At 48.9% G+C, this 17,508-nt stretch overlaps 1 long non-coding RNA gene across 1 annotated transcript; it reads right to left on the reverse strand.

The window, feature by feature from the left end:
- Window positions 1-5,901: 5,901 nt before the first annotated feature.
- LOC128929210 (uncharacterized) lies at window positions 5,902-11,443 on the reverse strand. The gene is made up of 3 exons (XR_008475273.2): window positions 11,252-11,443; window positions 9,473-9,578; window positions 5,902-6,751 (listed from the first exon to the last, which is right to left on the reverse strand). It is a non-coding gene; the product is annotated as an uncharacterized LOC128929210 (long non-coding RNA).
- Window positions 11,444-17,508: the final 6,065 nt, after the last annotated feature.

Here is a 17,508-nt window from a genome sequence, read left to right on the forward strand (position 1 = left end):
TCTGGAAATATTGTAGCTGTCATAATCGTTGTTCTAATAAAATCCTCATCTGACGATCTATTAGGAGGGCATATTGTTGACAGGAAACGTGCATTTGCCATATTCCCTCTCCTATTGTCTATTTCCTGCCTCATTTTTCTTGGGAGGGCAGGAGTCACTGGAGATAATAGCATATTGACAGAAAGAGAAAGCCAGGGAAAGGGCTCGTTGAAAGTGGGGGAGTTCAGCTCTGTTCCGCCAGAGGGTTTCCAGCAGGAAATCCACAACTCGTTTCCTGCCAGTCTGCTCAAAACAGCGTCTGTCCCTTCTCCCCTCAAACAAATTGTCTCCTCCGCCCTGGGAGGCTGACTCCCTGGTCATATGATGGAGGTCAAGGCTGTTGATTCTGGGGGCCTGTGTTTGGGAAAGATTCCTCAAGAATCCAGAGAGAATGTGAAATTAACTATTTTCCCCATAGTAGCCAACAGGACTTCACTGAGGCTGGTGGAACAAGAAGTCACAGAAAGAAGATAGTTTTCTAGAAATTGGCTTGCCCACAAGCTTTTTTCTTACACTGTCCAGTTGCAAATAGTCTATCCCCAGGAGGAAAAAAATCCACTTCCTGGTTGTGCAAATGCCAGGGGTGTGCCCGAAAATGGCAGTAAGCGGCCCCTTTAGGACTGGTCCAGCTGCACCCCAGGACAAACTCGTGAAGCTCTGGTTTGATGGAGTTCTGAGGTTTTGCGAGTGCAGGCCCCGGGAGGGAGGGGCTCAGAGCTGGTCATGGATTTAGTCCACGGATTCAGAGGGCCCCCGACTCTGCCTTAAGAGGCTGGTCCTTCCTCCCTGAGCCCTGGGCCTTCCCGTGGGTTTTTTTTTTTTTTTTTTTTTTGGTAGTAGTTGTCGTTTGAGATGAAGTTTTGCTCTTGTCACCCAGGAGTGCAGTGGCTCGATCTTGGCTCACTGCAACCTCTGCCTCCCAGGTTCAAGCGATTCTGCTGCCTCAGTCTCCCAAGTAGCTGGGATTACAGGCATGCGCCACCACACCTGGGTAATTTTAGTAGAGATGGGGTTTCTCCATATTGGTCAGGCTGGTCTCAAACTCCCGACCTCAGGTGATCCGCCCGCCTCAGCCTCCCAAAGCTCTGGGATTACAGGTGTGAGCCTCTGTACCCAGCCTTTCCTGTTTCTTTGCTGCTTTCACCAGGAAGAGCTGGACCTGGAGGAAGAGGGAGGGATGAAGTCCGGGGTGACCAGCCTTTACAGTTTGCCTGGGACTGCTTCTCTTCTAGCCCTGAAACCCCTCAGTCTTGGGAAAACCACAACGATTGGTCACCCTAAAAATGTGTATCATTTGGCAACAGTCAGTGCATTGCTTTCTAATTCCATGCCAGCTCCTCAGCTGGGTTCCTGGGTGGTGAGTAGGGCATCTATGGGACTGAGAGGGAAAGTGACTGATATTGATGCAGGTGATGGACCTTCTATTTACATCTTAGGCAACAGGGAGCCTTTACTGGCTCAGGGAACCCCAAATGGAGGCATATTGCTTCTTTTAGGCATGGCTGGATGGGGGTTGCTTATATTTCAGTGAGAACAGTGTCCCCCATGGAAGGAGCCCCTCTGTATCCTAACAGGCCTGGCAAGGCTTCTGGAATGGAGTCTCCCTGCCTGACTGCCCAGGCCTGGGGCCTGTACTAACTCTTGGATCCAAGGGCCCTGAAGCAAATTGCTGGCTATCTCCCTCAGGCTCCCAGGTTAGTGCAGACTTCAGGTCTCAGCAGGAAGTCTGCCCCAACCTGGAGTTCTGGCAGAGCTGGCGCTACCCTATGTGCTTTCCAGCCCCTGGCCCCATGCTGCCTTCTTCCAGAGCATGCCACCTTGCCGGGGCTCTGATCTGGCTCTCCTCTTCCCCCAGCACTGTCAAGGCAAAAATAACCCGTGTCTTGTTCACTGTGGTATCCCCAGGACCAGGCCCAATGCCAGGCACATAGTAGGCACTTAATACACGTAATAGTTACCGCCTCCCCAGCACTCTGCTTATGTTGCCACACTTGGGGCTAGCACTCTACATATAGTATTTGATTTGATATTCACATGAACTGCATAAGGTGGGACTTTTCTTCATCTTAAAAACTTTTGGTAAAATATACATAAGATAAAGTTTATCATTTTAGTCTGGAGGGGGTGGCTTATACCTGTAATCCCAGCACTTTGGGAGGCCAAATTGGGCAGATCGCTTAGGTCAGGAGTTTGAGACCAGCCTGGCTAACATGATGAAACCTCATTTCTACAAAAACTACAAAAAAATAGCTGGGCATGGTGATGCGTGCTTGTAATACCAGCTACTCGGGAGGCTGAGACAGGAGAATCACTTGAACCTGAGAGGCAGAGTTTGCAGTGAGCCAAGATGGCGCCTGGGCAACAAGAGCAAAACTCTGTCTCCAAAATAAATAAATAAATAAGAGTTTACCATTTTAACCATTTCTGAGTGTACAATTCAGTGGCATTGAGGACATTCACATCGTTCATCACCACCATCCATCTCTAGAAGTCGTTTCTTCTTCCCGACCTAAAACTCTATCCCCATTAAGCAACAACTCTCCAGTCTCCCGTCCCCCAGCCCCTGGCAACCACCCTTCTACTTTCTGTCTCTATGAATCTGACAACTCTGGGAACCTCATAACGTGAAGTCCTGCAGCCTTGGTCCTTTTGTGGCTGGCTCACCTCATTCAGCATAATGTCTTTTCCAGGCTGAATCATATTCTCTGGCGTGCGCCTTCCACACTTTAGCTGCTCCTCTGTAGATCACAGATTGCTCAGATGCTTATTGCTTCTACCTTTTGGCAATTGTGAATAAAGGTCAGGATCTTTTAAATCTTCATTTTATAAAAATGAATAAGGAGGCCGAGAGAGTGTAAGCAATTTTCCCAGGGTACCCCAAGTCACAGAGCTGTCCTGTGGCACAGGCGGGTCTTGACTCCAGGCCTGGTGGAGGCTACTCTACCATATTTCCTCCCATTCATGGTATGAACACAAGGATAACTAAATGAATAAGTTCCTTAGAAAGGTACCAAATTGTACTAATGTATTAGTCTGTTCTCAGGCTGCTATGAAGACATACCTGAGAGTGGATAATTTACAAAGAAAAAGAGGTTTAATTGGCTTATGGTTCTTTGGCCGATACAGGCTTCTGCTTTTGGGGAGGCCTCAGGAAACTTACAATCATGGTGGAAGGCAGAGAAAGCAAGCATGTCTCTGAACGGCCAGCAGGAGAGAGCGGGTGGGGAGGTGCTGCACACTTTCAGACAACCAGATCTTGTGGGTACTCTATCACAAGAACAGCAAGGGGGATGTCCACCTCCATGATTCAATCATGTCTCACCAGGCCCCTCCTTCCAACGCTGGAGATTACAATTCAACAGGAAATTTGAGTGGGGACCAAACCATATCAACTAATAAAGACAACACTAGCTGTTGTAACAAGTAAACTGTGCACTTCAGTTGGCTCGGCAGTGAGAGAGAATCTCACTTCTCATTTCTATAAAGTACAGTGTGGATTGCTCCTGGGTTGGTGGTGTCATTTCTCCATGGGGTGACTCAGGGCCAGGGTTTTTCTTGTCATAGTTCCACCATCCTCTAGAGCCTGGGAATCCTCTACCCCTGGGCACTGGAAGCCTAGAGAGATCATGGGGGAAGCACACCTGATTTTGAAAATCCCTGGCCTGGAAATGACCACCTCTTCCACTTATAGCCTGTGGTTTGGCCATATCTAAGGCAAGGGTGACTGGGAGATGTCATCTGGGGCTGGGCAGCTGTTCCCGGCCGCCCCTCTAGCTTCTGTAAGGTGGGGCATGGATATTTGTTAGTGTGAATCTGTCACACTAACAAGTGCTGTAAAATTCAGAGTGGGATTTTACATAGAGAAAGCTAGAAAGACACCTGTGTGTTCATGAGGCCAAGGCATCAGGGGTGAGCACAGACATAATTTGAATGCAGACCTGTCTCTGCTGGTTAATCTCACTTTACAGTTCCCCCAATGTCATGGGCTATCCGGAAGGTTATTTCATGTACCGCCTTCGTGTGGAAGCACATTTCCATAGATAGCAGATAAAGATCTCTTAACCTTGTATTTTCCCTCATATCATTATAAATAGCTTATGCAATGCCATTTCAGCAAGGCTGACAGCTTCTACAATGAGTTCTGGATGCAGCAGCATATCTTCTTGTTATATATAAAAAAGAGTGACAGCATTCATCGTTTACAGTGACATCAATGAAGTCTGCTTGTAGAGGTTCCCCATCCATCCATTCATAATACCTTTTATGACTTTAGGCTTTTAAACGTGGCATTCTGGTCTATTTTTCAAATGTACCACCATTATCGACGGAGGAAGCCATTCTTCAATATTTCATTTGCCTACGAATATCTGGAATATCTTAATTCCTATGAGGCTTCTCCATGGGGTAGGCTGTCAGGTAGGACTTTAACGGGAAAAGGGGGGAAAACTGCTGCAGGATCATCCTCTCCCTTGTGACACCTAAGGGTGTGTTTCCCATTTTTTCCTTCTTATCATATTCCCCAAATAAAGACCCATGGGAGATGGGGTTCCTGAGCACAGCTGTCTGCTCTGTGCTGGGAAGTTAAAAGGATTGGAAGGAGGGGAGTTGTAACAGATTGAGTTATATTGTGGGTCATTACTGACCTGGAAACATATCACCTCTTCAGAGCCCTTGAGTTTGCCATCAGGAGAAGGAGAGATGTCCATTCAGGGTGAAGCCTGGAACCACCAAGGGTTGGGTGAGGAATGGGTAGTAGGTGTGCTTCCTAAGATACCCTTCTGCTGATCAAAGGTGCCCTCTTGGTTCCCCAGGAAGTGCCCATTTGGACACAGATGGAGAATTACAATGGGCATGGCTTCTCAATGCTTTGCCACTTTTGAGGAGCCACAGTGTCTTTCTTTGGCCACCATTTCCTGGTTCTTCCTTGCCTGCAGGTCTTACTAGAGTTAGGTAAAATCAATTTCAGGTTCAGCTCTAGTGGACTGGGAACAATCTCCCTCCAGCAGGCAACTCCTTGGACAGGCTGGGGACAGCTGGGACAACTCCTGAAGCAACTTAGATAGGAAAAATCACGATGAGCATTGATTTAGGGAAGGACGTTGTTGGGCACCCTGAGTCTGCCTACCGCCAGCCAGGGAGGGCATGTTATAAACACACCAGACACGCCAAGGATGGGAACAGCTGACCTAATTTAGCAACGACAAATCCTTTCTCTCACACGTACTTCTCTAATTACAAATGAGATCCTGGTAGGCTTAGCAAGGGTAAATAAAATTGATTCTCTCCACATAGTATCGGAGATGATAAATGTATTCAAGAAAGGGCTTCAAATGCCTTGCTGCTGATTAGAAGAGGCAAAATAACTGTGAGATGGTGACTAATAGATGGAAGGAATTGTGGCAGAATTGGTCTCCTTGCAGAAATGTCACTGGTCTGATCTTTTCGAGATAATTACCGTCAAATGTCTGTGTGTTTCACGCTCTACCCTTCAGTCGTCCAGGCATTGCAGGAATCCCCAGACTGACTCGGCAGTGGGTAGCTCAGGCTTTCTCTCTGTTTGAAGCCTGGAATGGAGCCCCTCTATTTTCTTAATGCAATAACTGTGTCCTGTTCATTTCTTCCATGTGCCTAGTACTGCTCCTGGTGCAGAAGAGGCATGCTGGATTTGTTAACCTTTGAGAGCCTATTTCCACATTTTTGGAGCGAGATTAAAGAACAAGGAGCTTGCAGGATGTTCTATAATAAGCATAGGGTAGAGCAGTTGGTTTGACTCATAAGAAATTGCTGACATTTAACTTTTAAAAACGTAATAAATAACAATTTTATACGGTTCCACTTCACATGTATTATTTATTACGGTATAACAAATTGCCCTCACGTTTAGCAGTTGAAAACTAGTAAACATTTATTATCAGATGGTCTCTGAGTCAGGAATCCAGGTATAGCTGAGCTGGTGCCTCTGCCCCCAGGTCGCCAACAACACGCAGTCAAGCTGTGGCTGGGGCTGCAGTTTCATCTGAACACTTGGCCGAGAGGGAATCCCCAGCCTGACTGCGGTGCAAGCTCACTTACGTAATTGTGGGTGGGCTTCAGTTCCCTGTGAGCTGGTGGAATGAGGCCCTCCGACTCCTACTGACTCTGGGTTGAGGCTGCTTCTAGCTCCCAGCCATACAGAGGCTCCGGGTACCTCCTGACATGACAGCTGGCTTCCCCTAGAGTGAGCGGAGGGAGAGAGCCCAAGACAGACTCCATAGTCTTTTTAGAACTTCATCTCAGAAGTGACATTCATCACCCCCATCATATCCTATTCATTAGAAGTGAGCTGTTAAGTCCAGCCCACACTCAAGGGAGAGATATCAAGAGGGTGAAAGCCAGGAGAGGGGCTTTCACTGGGGGTCATTTTAGGAGCTTCCTACAATGTGGGACACTCAGCATGAGTCTAACACAAAGATCTTGGGCCAGGCACAGTGGCTCATACCTGTATTTCTAGCATTTTGGGGAGACCCAGGCGGGTGGATCACTTGAGGTCAGGAGATTGAGACCAGCCTGGCCAACATGACAAAACCGTGTCTCTACTAAAAATACAAAAGTTAGCCGGGTGTGGTGGTGCACACCTGTAATTCCTACTACTTAGGAGGCTGAGGCAGGGGAATCACTTGATCCCGGGAGGTGGAGGTTGTGGAAAGCCGAGATCACGCCGTTGTACTCCAGCCTGGAAGACAGAGTGAGAATCTGTTTTATTTTTAAAGGGCCGCGTGTGGGGGCTCAAGCCTGTAATCCCAGCACTTTGGGAGGCCGAGGCAGGAGGATCACCTGAGGTTAGGAGTTTGAGACCAGCCTGGCCAACATGGTGAAAACCTATCTCTACTAAAAATATAAAAATTAGCAGGGCACAGGGGCACACGTCTGTAATCCCAGCTACTCAGGAGGCTGAGGCAAAAGAGTCGCTTGAACCCGGGAGGTGGAGGTTGCAGTGAGCTGGTACTACATCATTGCACTCCGGCCTGGGCTACAGGAGTGAGACTCCGCTCCCCACTGCCAAAAAAAATCTCAAGACATGGTAGTCAAAGAAAGTCAGGTCAGACGTGGTGGCTCGTGCTCGTAACCCTAACGCTCGGAAAGGCTTAGGCGGGTTTGAGGTGGCAGTGAGCCAGATCGTGCCACTGCACTCCAGCCTGGGCAACAAAAGCAAGATTCTGTCTCTAAAAAGAGAAAGACAAAAAAAAAGAAAGAAAGAAAGAAAAGAAAAAAAGCAACAGAAAAGGAAATAAATAGAGGAAAGAGCTGCAGCCCTGGAAATATTTCCATGCGCGTCTTCATTCTATAGGAATAGAGCCTTTTTTCTCTTGTGAAGTCGTGTGGACTGAAGCCTCTGTAATAAACATGCCGGGTGTCAGCAGGCCCTGAGAATACCTTTTTTATGGAGTGCCTGTGGCTTTCTCCACCTTGTACAACTGGGGTCTTCTTGTCAGCAGATTCTGAGCACCTGGCCTCGTGAACACCACCTTCGACACCTAGGGGACCTTTCAATGGCCGGGGGCCGAAGCCTGGGACGTGAATGCTGCAATGTGGAATGAGGATGGGACCTCTAGAGGGACAGGGCAGGGCTGACTTGCCTGATCTGTGGTTGTTGGATTGTGGGCGGTGCCTGTACCACCCTGACTCAGCAGTTCAGCTCAGGGACAGGCCTCACTGGGATAAGAGGCTGGAAGAGCAGAGGGAAGGAACGGAAAGGAGAGCTTCTCTTTAAATGGCTTGGCACTTTCTGAGAGTACCTGCTGCACCCTTGACTCTGGCCCGTAGCAGGGAAGCAGCAGCTGGGTGGAGCCGGCTAGAGTCAGGAAAGCCACTGGCGCTGAGGGTTTGGCATTTTTAGCCACCATTTGTTGAGCAGGATCTGTGCTAAGTTCTTTAGAGCAAACTCCCTTTTATGCTCATGGTAGAAATGACAGGTAGAGCTGTCATTTCCTTTTCATAGACGAGACTCAGGGAAGCAAAGTGAATTGCCCGAGGCATTCAGAGTGAGGTGCAGACCCAAGACTGTCTGAGGGTGGGACATCCTGCAGGCTTTCAGCATTGGTGGCTCTGAAGAAATCGCTGTGGTGTTGGAGCCTGGACCGATTCTTCCTAGAGGCGTTCCTTCTCTGGGCCCTTCAATTTGAGTTATCTTGTTAGATTGGCTTAATTCCTGTCATGGTCCCAGGTGAAGCTGTGTCAGTTGTGGAGCTGTGAGGTGCTCTAGGAAGCCGCAGAAGTGAGGAGGGAACGGGGCTGGTAGCTGGAAGACCCAGGATGGAAACTCAACTTTGCCTCTTTCCTGCTTGCTGACCTGGCAGGTCCCCAGTGTTTTCCAAATGCGTCTTTTCCTCATTTCTCTATGTCAACAATCGTATCTGTCCTAAGGTGGACACCAGTGGGGCTTCATTGCCTGTATGGACCCTTTGGATGCTGGCTCCTGTGTGGGGCCTCTTGAAGTCTTGCCTTGAGGATTGTGAGTTTGATTCCAGGCTCAGCTGGAAGGAGTTCTGGCATCGACCAGCTCTGTCTGCCGTGGGTGAGGAATGGGAGTCGGGGTCCCTGCGCCTTTACTGTTGTGCGCCCTGTTCTAAGGCTTCCTGTGAGGTTTAAATGTGATCACGCATGTGAAAAGTCACAGCCAGTTGGTACCAGTAAATTCTCATGTTTTTCTCTTGGTTCATTGAAATGCAATTTTATGATCAAGCTCAACCGCAATTGGAAAGTGTTGACCAGGCCGTAGGAGGTGCTCACTAAGTGTTCTTGGAGTGTTGAGAGGATTTGAGGCCAATCCGGCTGTTTCTGGGCCCATGCTGACCCCGGTCGGGGACTCCTGTACCCACACAGCTTGACGGACGTATCCAACCTGGAGCACAGAGCCCAAGCACAGAGAGGGAAAAGGCACCGAAACAGCACGGGCATCAGCGAGGTGTATTCACAGCCCCAAGTGCCTCGCTGTCATCAGGAGCGGCCCCTTCATGAGATATAAGTAATTTGTGCGGCTGATCCCGGTTTTCTCATTAATATGCAAATGAGGCATGCCAGTTGTTAGTTAGGTTAGAAGAAAGCTGTCATGTTTATTGTGACAGATTTAATGGATGTGTTTGGATTGTGCATTCAATGTGTTTTCAAGAGCATGTCTTATCTTTGTTTAGGCAGTAAATCAAAAATGTAAACAACAATTCATTAGCATCTGTCAGAAGCTCAAAGCCACATTGTTTCACTTGACAATCTTCCCAGAGGTGGGGGAAAAACCCCTATATCTGACTTAGTCAAGATTAGTCAGAAATCGCACTGGCTTCTCCGTCTTTTTGCTTACCAATGAGCAAGCAGTGATCGAAGAACAGCCTCTCTGCTCGGAGAGCTGCAGGGGCCAAGGAAACAAGAGTGGGGATCAGACAGCGCCTCCCCAACTCACCTGGCTGTGCCCATGGAGACTGCAAGCCTCAGAGGGTGCCTTGGCGATGGGGCTGAAAACAAAATCACAGGCACGTTGCCTCATTTCACCAAACATCTCAAGCAGCCTGCCAAAGGAAAACAACGGAACACCACAGGCAGATATTTAACAACAAAGATCCAGTTAGGGGATGTGAACAACAGAATAAGCATGATACCTCTAAGGGGAGAGAATAATTCAGATCTGCAAATCTCGTTCTACGTAGTTATAAATTTGGCCTGCAGACTAGCTCTGAGCTTCCTGGGAGCCAAAGCAAAAAGCGAAGGCATATTAAGTTATAAAATTCACTTTTTTTTTTTAGACGGATTCATACTCTGTCACCCAGGCTGGAGTGCAGTGGCGTCATCTGGGCTCACTGCAACCTCTGCCTCCTGGGTTCAAGCAATTCAACTGCCTCAGCCTCCTTAATAGCTGGGATTACAGGCATGAGCCACCACACCTGGCTAATTTTTGTATTTTTAGCAGAGGTGGGGTTTTGCTATGTTGGCCAGGCTGGTCTCAAACCCCTGACCTCAGGTGATCCACCTACCTTGGCTTCCCAAAGTGCTAGGGTTACAGGCGTGAACCACCACACTGGCCAAAATTAACTTTTTTTTTTTTGAGATGGAGTTTCGCTCTCGTTACCCAGGCTGGAGTGCAATGGCGCGATCTCGGCTCACCAAACCTCCGCCTCCTGGGTTCAGGCAATTCTCCTGCCTCAGCCTCCTGAGTAGCTGGGATTACAGGCACGTGCCACCGTGCCCAGCTAATTTTTTGTATTTTGAGTAGAGACGGGGTTTCACCATGTTGACCAGGATGGTCTCGATCTCTTGACCTCGTGATCCACCCGCCTCGGCCTCCCAAAGTGCTGGGATTACAGGCATGAGCCACCACGCCTGGCCCCCACTTTTTAAGTCTTAAAATTAACTCCATCAAATATACAAAGGGCGGATTAGTATGCTATTTAAAACAAACAAATAGCCTACTAATTTAGAACCAGTATGCTGGTTCTAAAAGCTTCATGCCAAATGCACTGCATCATGCGGCCTAGGGACCACACCCAGTTATGGAATTGCTTAGTCTCCGTTGGGATAAGATGCGGAGCTAATGTCGAACACAGCTCACACTTCACCTTCGTTCTTCTTTCTCTCCTGGCTTCTCCTCAGCACTGACAACTGTCCCTCAACTCTGGCCCCAGATCTTGGGAAGCCTCTGGGAAGACTTGTCTGTCCTCCCTGTCCTGGATTGTGTCCTCACCTCCCATCTGATCTTCCTGCCACCCCCAGTGGCTCCCTGTCCCCACCTCCCTTGAAGGCAGCTCTGGGCACCTTCATGTTGGCAGGGCCTGGACCCCTCTCTGGATGCTCCCTCCTCCAGCAGAGTTTTCTTCTCTGACGTCCCGTGCCTGGTTTTCCCGTTCTCTGAGGGCAGCTCTTCGTTGCCCAGTCCTCTTCCTGGACTTTGTGCCTCCTTCCCAGGCCTGCTTCTTGGTGGAGCCATTTGTATCCAGCCTTTCCTGAGGGTTCACTGGTCAGCTCTTTGCTGAAGATCCAGATGGGTCTTTTGGGCTCAGTCCTCTCTTTTGAGTTTCAGCCCTGCATGACTAGGTATCCCATGGGACCCTCTAAGCTGGTGTCACCCTCACTCTAGCACCAAAGTGGGAGCCTGGGGAACCCCAATCTCCTGTCCTAGACCCTGGCCTGTCTCCCATGGCCCTCCTCTGCAGCCCTTTGCTCCTCCGTCCAGGTTCTAACTACTCACCTGGCCTTGGGCAGCACCCAGGCCTGAGCCCATCTGTTCCTTTTCTACCCTGGAGCTGGACAGGTCTTCTCCAGATGCCCATCTGAGCAGGCCTCTTCTTACCATGGAGCGGCGGCCCCTGTGGCCCCCTTGTCCTGCTCTGTGAGCTCGGCAGCCACTCCTGTTGACTTTGTGCCTTAATGCAAATGATCCCTCTCCCTGGTCACCCGCTGGGGTTGGCACTGCTATTCTTGACCTTTAGCCTCCTCAGCAATGCCTTCCTGGGAACCCCCCCTGGGTGGACTTCACCCGTCCCAGGATTGCAGCTTCGGCAGCTCTTCTCCCCTTGAGGGGGTGGGGCTCCTTCTCCAGCCTCAACGTTGCCTGCTCTAAACCAGGGGCCCACTGCCTGTTTCTGTGCCGCCCACGAGTGAAGAACGGATTTTATAGATGAGCATTCAGGATCACTATGATGATAGAGAACCTTAACTTTGAACCTCAATTAGGCAAAATGCTATCCCTTTCAAAAGACAGTACCATTCTTCTCAGTAGCAGACCTATGTTACAAGAATACACCAAAAATTCATCAATAAGCTTATATTCATCAACACAAATTTTCTGGAAATTTGTTTTCTCTCTGTTATACCTGTCCTTACATAATGTCCTCAACTTGTTTCTTGACTCCTAAAGCCTAAAATATTTCCTCTCAGGTTCTTTTATAGGACATGACTGCTGACCCTTGGCCTAAGTAACATTTAAAGAATGTAAATCTGTGTCACTTTACATCTTAAAACTCTTAGCTGGTGCTGCACATTTTAAGGACAAAATCCAAAGTCCTTTGTCGGGTCTAGGCCCTTTGTCCCCTATTCCAGCCTCGTCACTCCTACAATCTGCCATTAGGAACCTCTTCTAGGACATCACATTGTCCTGGCTGCAGTGCCAGCAGCTCATGGGTTTAGTGTAGGCAGGGACTGTGTCTGTCCCCTGTGGCCTCCCAGCTGCCATATATAGACAGAAACCCCCAAATCTCTGTTGAGTGAATGAATGAATGAAGGCCGGCCCGGCAGCCAAGCAGGTTCTGGGGCACTGGCCAATCTCTCAGGCACACTGCAAGCCAAGTTTCCTTCCACCTGTGGGTCGCCGATCGGTGGCCAGGAAGTCTGAGGGTCAGTTCTTCAGTGGTGGCTGTTGTGATGACCACCCTTGGAAACGGCTTAAATTGCCTCTGAACTTGAAGTACCAAGAGCACCGAAAAGGAGAGGAGACCTGCCTTCCAACAAAAGCCCTTTGCACATTTCTGTAATTTGCCAAGATCATCCACATCCATGGGGCCATTTGTTTCTTGTCACGTCCCTCTGGCAGCAGGCAGGATGGGCACATGAAGCCCAGCTGCAGAACAGCAAAGCTGAGCTCCCGGGCTTCCAGCAGCAGCATGCCTGGGGAAACCCGCTTGCCAGATGTGGGGCTAGAACCCAGCTTCCTGACTCTGGCCCAGTGCTCCTTCAATCCTCTTCCTCATCTCATCCCTCTTTATCTGTATTTCACCAGGGCTGCCAAATGCCACCCAAGAAAAATCATACCATGAAAACCAGGATTAAAAACAGGGTCAGGCTGGGTACAGGGGCTCAGGCCTGCAATCCCAGCACTTTGGGAGGCCAAGGGGGCAGATCACGAGGTCAGGGGTTTGAGACCAGCCTGGCCAATACGATGAAACCCTGTCTCTACTAAAAATACAAAAAAAAAAAAAAAAAAAAAAATTAGCTGGGTGTAGTGGCACGCCTACTGCACTCCAGCCTGGGTGACAGAGTGAGACGGGATCTCAAAAATAAAAAAAGAAAAGAAAAATAAAGAAAGAAAAGAAAGGTGAAATGGCAGCCATGGGTGGTTTCCCGTCTGGCCATTTTGTGATCCTTTTCTCCAGTGGCATCTTCCCAAACTGAGCTCACACAGTTTCCCTGGAGAGGCGAGAGAGGGCCTTGCCCCTGACTTTCCAAAGAAAATGAGGGCCACAGGCATGACCTCTCCAGCACTCTGACAGCTTCCTCTCTAGCTCCTTAACCATTATTAGTGCTCACATTTCCAGAGGCTGCAAGTCCAAGATGAAGGTGCCGGCAGATCCCGTGTCTGAAGAAGGTCTGATTTCTGGTTCATAGACAAAACCTTCTCGCTGCGTCCTCGCGTGGTGGAGAACAGGGGAGGAAGTGAGCCCCTGCGTGTTTCTTCCTGGAAGGATGTTCATCCCATCCTTGAGTGCTCTGCCTTCATCACCAGTCACCTCCTCAAAGCCTCTTCTGCTAATATCTTCACTTTGGGGGTAAACATTCATCCTATATCAGGGGTTTCGTGACTGTCTCCCCTGGAGGTAGGGACCACACCTGTCGCTTTCATTGCAGGCCTGGCGCACGGTGGGCACCCAGTAAGTGGATGGTTGGGAGCTTGTAGCACCCACTCCTTCCTCTTCTGAACAATCCTTCCCTCAGCTCCGGCTGTCTAAGGTTTCTGGTTCTCAGTCTGGTGGGCGGAAGTGCAAGTGGGGCAGAGAAGGTTGTCAGGTGGCCTCTGGGGAGCCAGGGTGGGGTTAGTCACTGGAGGAGGGGCTGGGAACTGGGGCAGGTGGCTGCACCTGAAATGCAGACGGCACAGGCAGAGTGCTCACTGAACAGGCTGCAAGGCTGGGATTTGGTCTGCAAGGTTGTTGCAGGTCCCTGTCCCGAGACCCTGAGCAGAGGCTAAAGCCACACAGATGCTCTCAAGGCAGAGGTTCCACGGTGCTGTCTTCTCCCTGACCGCTTTCCGCTCCGAGCCGGGCCCTGCCCTCCCTGAGGGATGACGGAGCTACACCAGCCTGGGCCCTGGGCCTGGGGATGGGCCGAAGGAGAAAAAGGTTAAGAACCTTCACTTTCAGCCCTCATCAAGATTTAAACCAAGAGCTAAAAGGGTGCGTGAACCTTCCAGCGCCACTTGAAATCCAGCTCCACGTTTAGTGGGAATTAAAGTAATTGATGAACTTGTACTGGAGACACAGGATCACATAAATAAAGCTCTATGAGTTCTAAAAATAGCACTCAGGGCTTTTTAGTTTTTTAAATACGGTAAAGATCAACATGGAACACACCCCAGGAGGCTCCCCGTCAAGCAATTAGGGAACTGGAGAGAATGGGAAAATGAAAATGTTTATTCAAAAATCAATATATTTATCCTAAAAGGGGTTAGTGAACCACATGAGTAAAATGAGGTCCCACCACAGTCCCCAGAGTCGCCCTGGGGCAAGGTATGCTCCAGGCAGTAAGAGGTTAAGATATGGATTTCAACTCTGAAGTTGAAGGAAGACCCCTGGGTGAGCTTTTCCTTGTGTCGACTAAAAATGTTTTAAAAATCAATATAATAGTGTATAAAAGGATCTTCTAAAGACTGAGTCTGTCCTATCCATAGCCAAGTGGGCTGCAGTAAGGAGCGGTGAGGATGTTTAATCCCCGCGGCTTGCAGCTAAGGAGGTGGGAGTATGTGGGTAATTGTTGATGCAGGTGGAAACACTGTTTCTAAAGAGCACTGATCTCGCTGCTGCACGAACAGACCCTAAAGACCCGGCCCTTCCCATCAGCTGAGATTTTTACCCAGAGACAATAATCGCATCCTTTTCCTGACCCCAAATGGGTCCGAACTGTAAATCATGGGGTAACGTAATATCTAGGATAATAAGGAAGATTCATTCAACAGACTCCTGTCATACTGCTCTTGTAAGTCAGGGGCTGGGCTCTGTGCTGCAGGGGTGGAGATGGCCGACGCTTTGCCCTCTGGGAGTGCGGACTCTGATGTAATAATGCCTCTCAAACCTTTAACCGGAAATACGTGCTACATTGGGATCCAGCATATTCGTGTACTTTTGGAAAAAAATTTATGGAACAATATTCACTTTTACTTTGCATGATGCATTCTGATAATTTCTTCCTTTCTTCTTTATTTTTTGAGACAGAGTCTTGCTCTGTCACCCAGGCTGGAGAGAAGTGGCACCATCTTGGCTCATTGCAATCTCCGCCTCCCAGGTTCAAGCTATTCTCGTGCCTCAGCCTCCCCAGTAGTTGGGAAGACAGTTGTACACCACCACATCTGGCTAATTTTTTTTTTTTTTAATTTTTAGTAGAGACAGGGTTTTGCCATGTTACCCAGGCTGGTCTCGAACTCTTGAGCTCTGGCAATCCGCCTGCCTTGGCCTCCCAAAGTGCTAGGATTACAGGTGTGGGCCACCGTGCCTGGCTACATTCTGATAGTTTCTATTCTAGCCTATTTTATTGAAATAAGAAGTGCTGGTTGCAACCCTCAAAATTGATTTCATGACCCACCATGAATGGAAAGTGACGTGAAGTCAAAAACTCCAGATCTAAAGGGAGGGCAGACATGAAAAGTATTCAAGAGAAAAAAGATACCTTGTTGAGGTTGTCAGGAGAGTGTGGGACCCTTCTGGCTGGGGGGAGCAGGGAGGGTCCCATGGAGGAGGTGGCATGCGATCGAGCTAGGCCCTGAGTGACAAAGAGATGCTTGTGATTTAGACAGGCTGAGCTGGGAAGAGTAATGATGTTTGCAATAACACAGAAATTATGTTTTTATTATTCATATAATAAGCAGTGCTGGCCGGGCGCGGTGGCTCATGCCTGTAATCCCAGCACTTTGGGAGGCCGAGGCGGGTGGATCATGAGGTCAGGAGATCAAGATAATCCTGGACAACATGGTGAAACCTCATCTCTACTAAAAATACAAAACCAATTAGCCGGGTGTGGTGATGTGCATCTGTAGTCCCAGCTACTCAGGAGGCTGAGTCAGGAGAATTACTCGAACCCAGGAGGTGGTGGTTGCAATGACCTAAGACGATGCCACTGCACTCCAGCCTGGGCCACAGAGCGAGACTCCCATTTCAGAAAGAAAGCAATGCTACCCTTTTCAAGGGACTTTCCCATCTCTAGGTTTGTTGGATCATCCTAGCAAAGCTTTGACCCAGTTAGATGACATATTAGCCACATGTTATCAGTGGAGGAACTGAGGGTGGGACAAGCAGAGGACATTGTGGTAGGACACACAGCTCTCCGGCACTGGCAGGGCCGGGTGTGAGCTCTGGTCTGCCTGGACCACAGCCCCTGTGTGGCCACCGCAGCAGGAGGCCCCACGAGGAGTCACTGCTTCGTGTCTGATGCCTGGCAGCTGAGAGCAGGGTTTGAGAGCAAGGGGCTGGGGACACTGATGGGCACGGCTCTTTCTCTTGGCTCCCTCACCTGTGCAGGTAAGGGAACGAATTGATTTGCCTTTGAGTCACAACCAGATAAACTCTTATCTGGGTTTCTCCACAGGGACACCTGGACTTGGCAACCTTCAGCTTCCCACCCAGACTCTTGGACAACTACCCCTCTTCCCTGGAAACTTCCCTTGCTCCCTGTGAACTAACCTTGCAGCCTGGAGACCACGGTTAAGCCACGTCTTTCTGTTCGCCATGGAGCAGATCTCTTCTCTCCCAACCAGCAGGCTGCTTCCCAGCCTCATCCATTTGACTTCTTTCTCTCAAGGAACTTACAATTTAATCAGGAGTCCCTAATAGTACGCGCATTCCAAATTGCAATCATTTATTGCATCTAGCCTGGGGCTTTTCTGTCTGTTAGAAATATCAGGGTTATTTCCTTCTTTTAAGAGTTTACGTTAAAAAAAAAAACTTTACAAATAATGTTTGCCGTTTAATGTTCTCCCCTGAAATATCAATCTGCAAAAATAGAAATCCTTTTTTACAATTCATTGCAAGGATTGAGTTCCAGTTTCTTATAATGTAATGAATGTACGGCAGATAATGGTCCAATAGTGCAAATGAAAGGCGCATATAATCAAAATGATAATGGAGCGTATTGTACGCTTTGTATAATACAATCCATACCGATATGGAAATCATATCTCAAGGCAACATTCCTCTCTTTGATTTTTGTAATAATTGTACATGTAAGAGCAGAGCAGCGAGAAGTGGGGGGACAAAGGCCTTTATTGCTTCATTAGGCAGCTGGCGTTCTGATGGTCCGGCCTGTCGATAGTCGCTCCTTAATTTCCGAGGGAAGCTTCTTCTCTTCCCGCAGACATGATTTACTGTTCCCGTCAGCTCCCTTTCCAGCCCTTTCTTCGTGAAGACTCACAATTAGATGAAATGAGCTTTGAGGGCCCTTTTGATCGGTACCTTCTGCCGGCTTGGCCACTGAGTCTGGGTTTGGGTCAGACCTGAGCCGGGCTGCTGGAAGCTTGGGCGGGAAGGA

This window comes from Callithrix jacchus, chromosome 12 (genome assembly GCF_049354715.1).
Source record: "Callithrix jacchus isolate 240 chromosome 12, calJac240_pri, whole genome shotgun sequence".
Classification (NCBI taxonomy): Eukaryota; Metazoa; Chordata; class Mammalia; order Primates; family Cebidae; genus Callithrix; species Callithrix jacchus.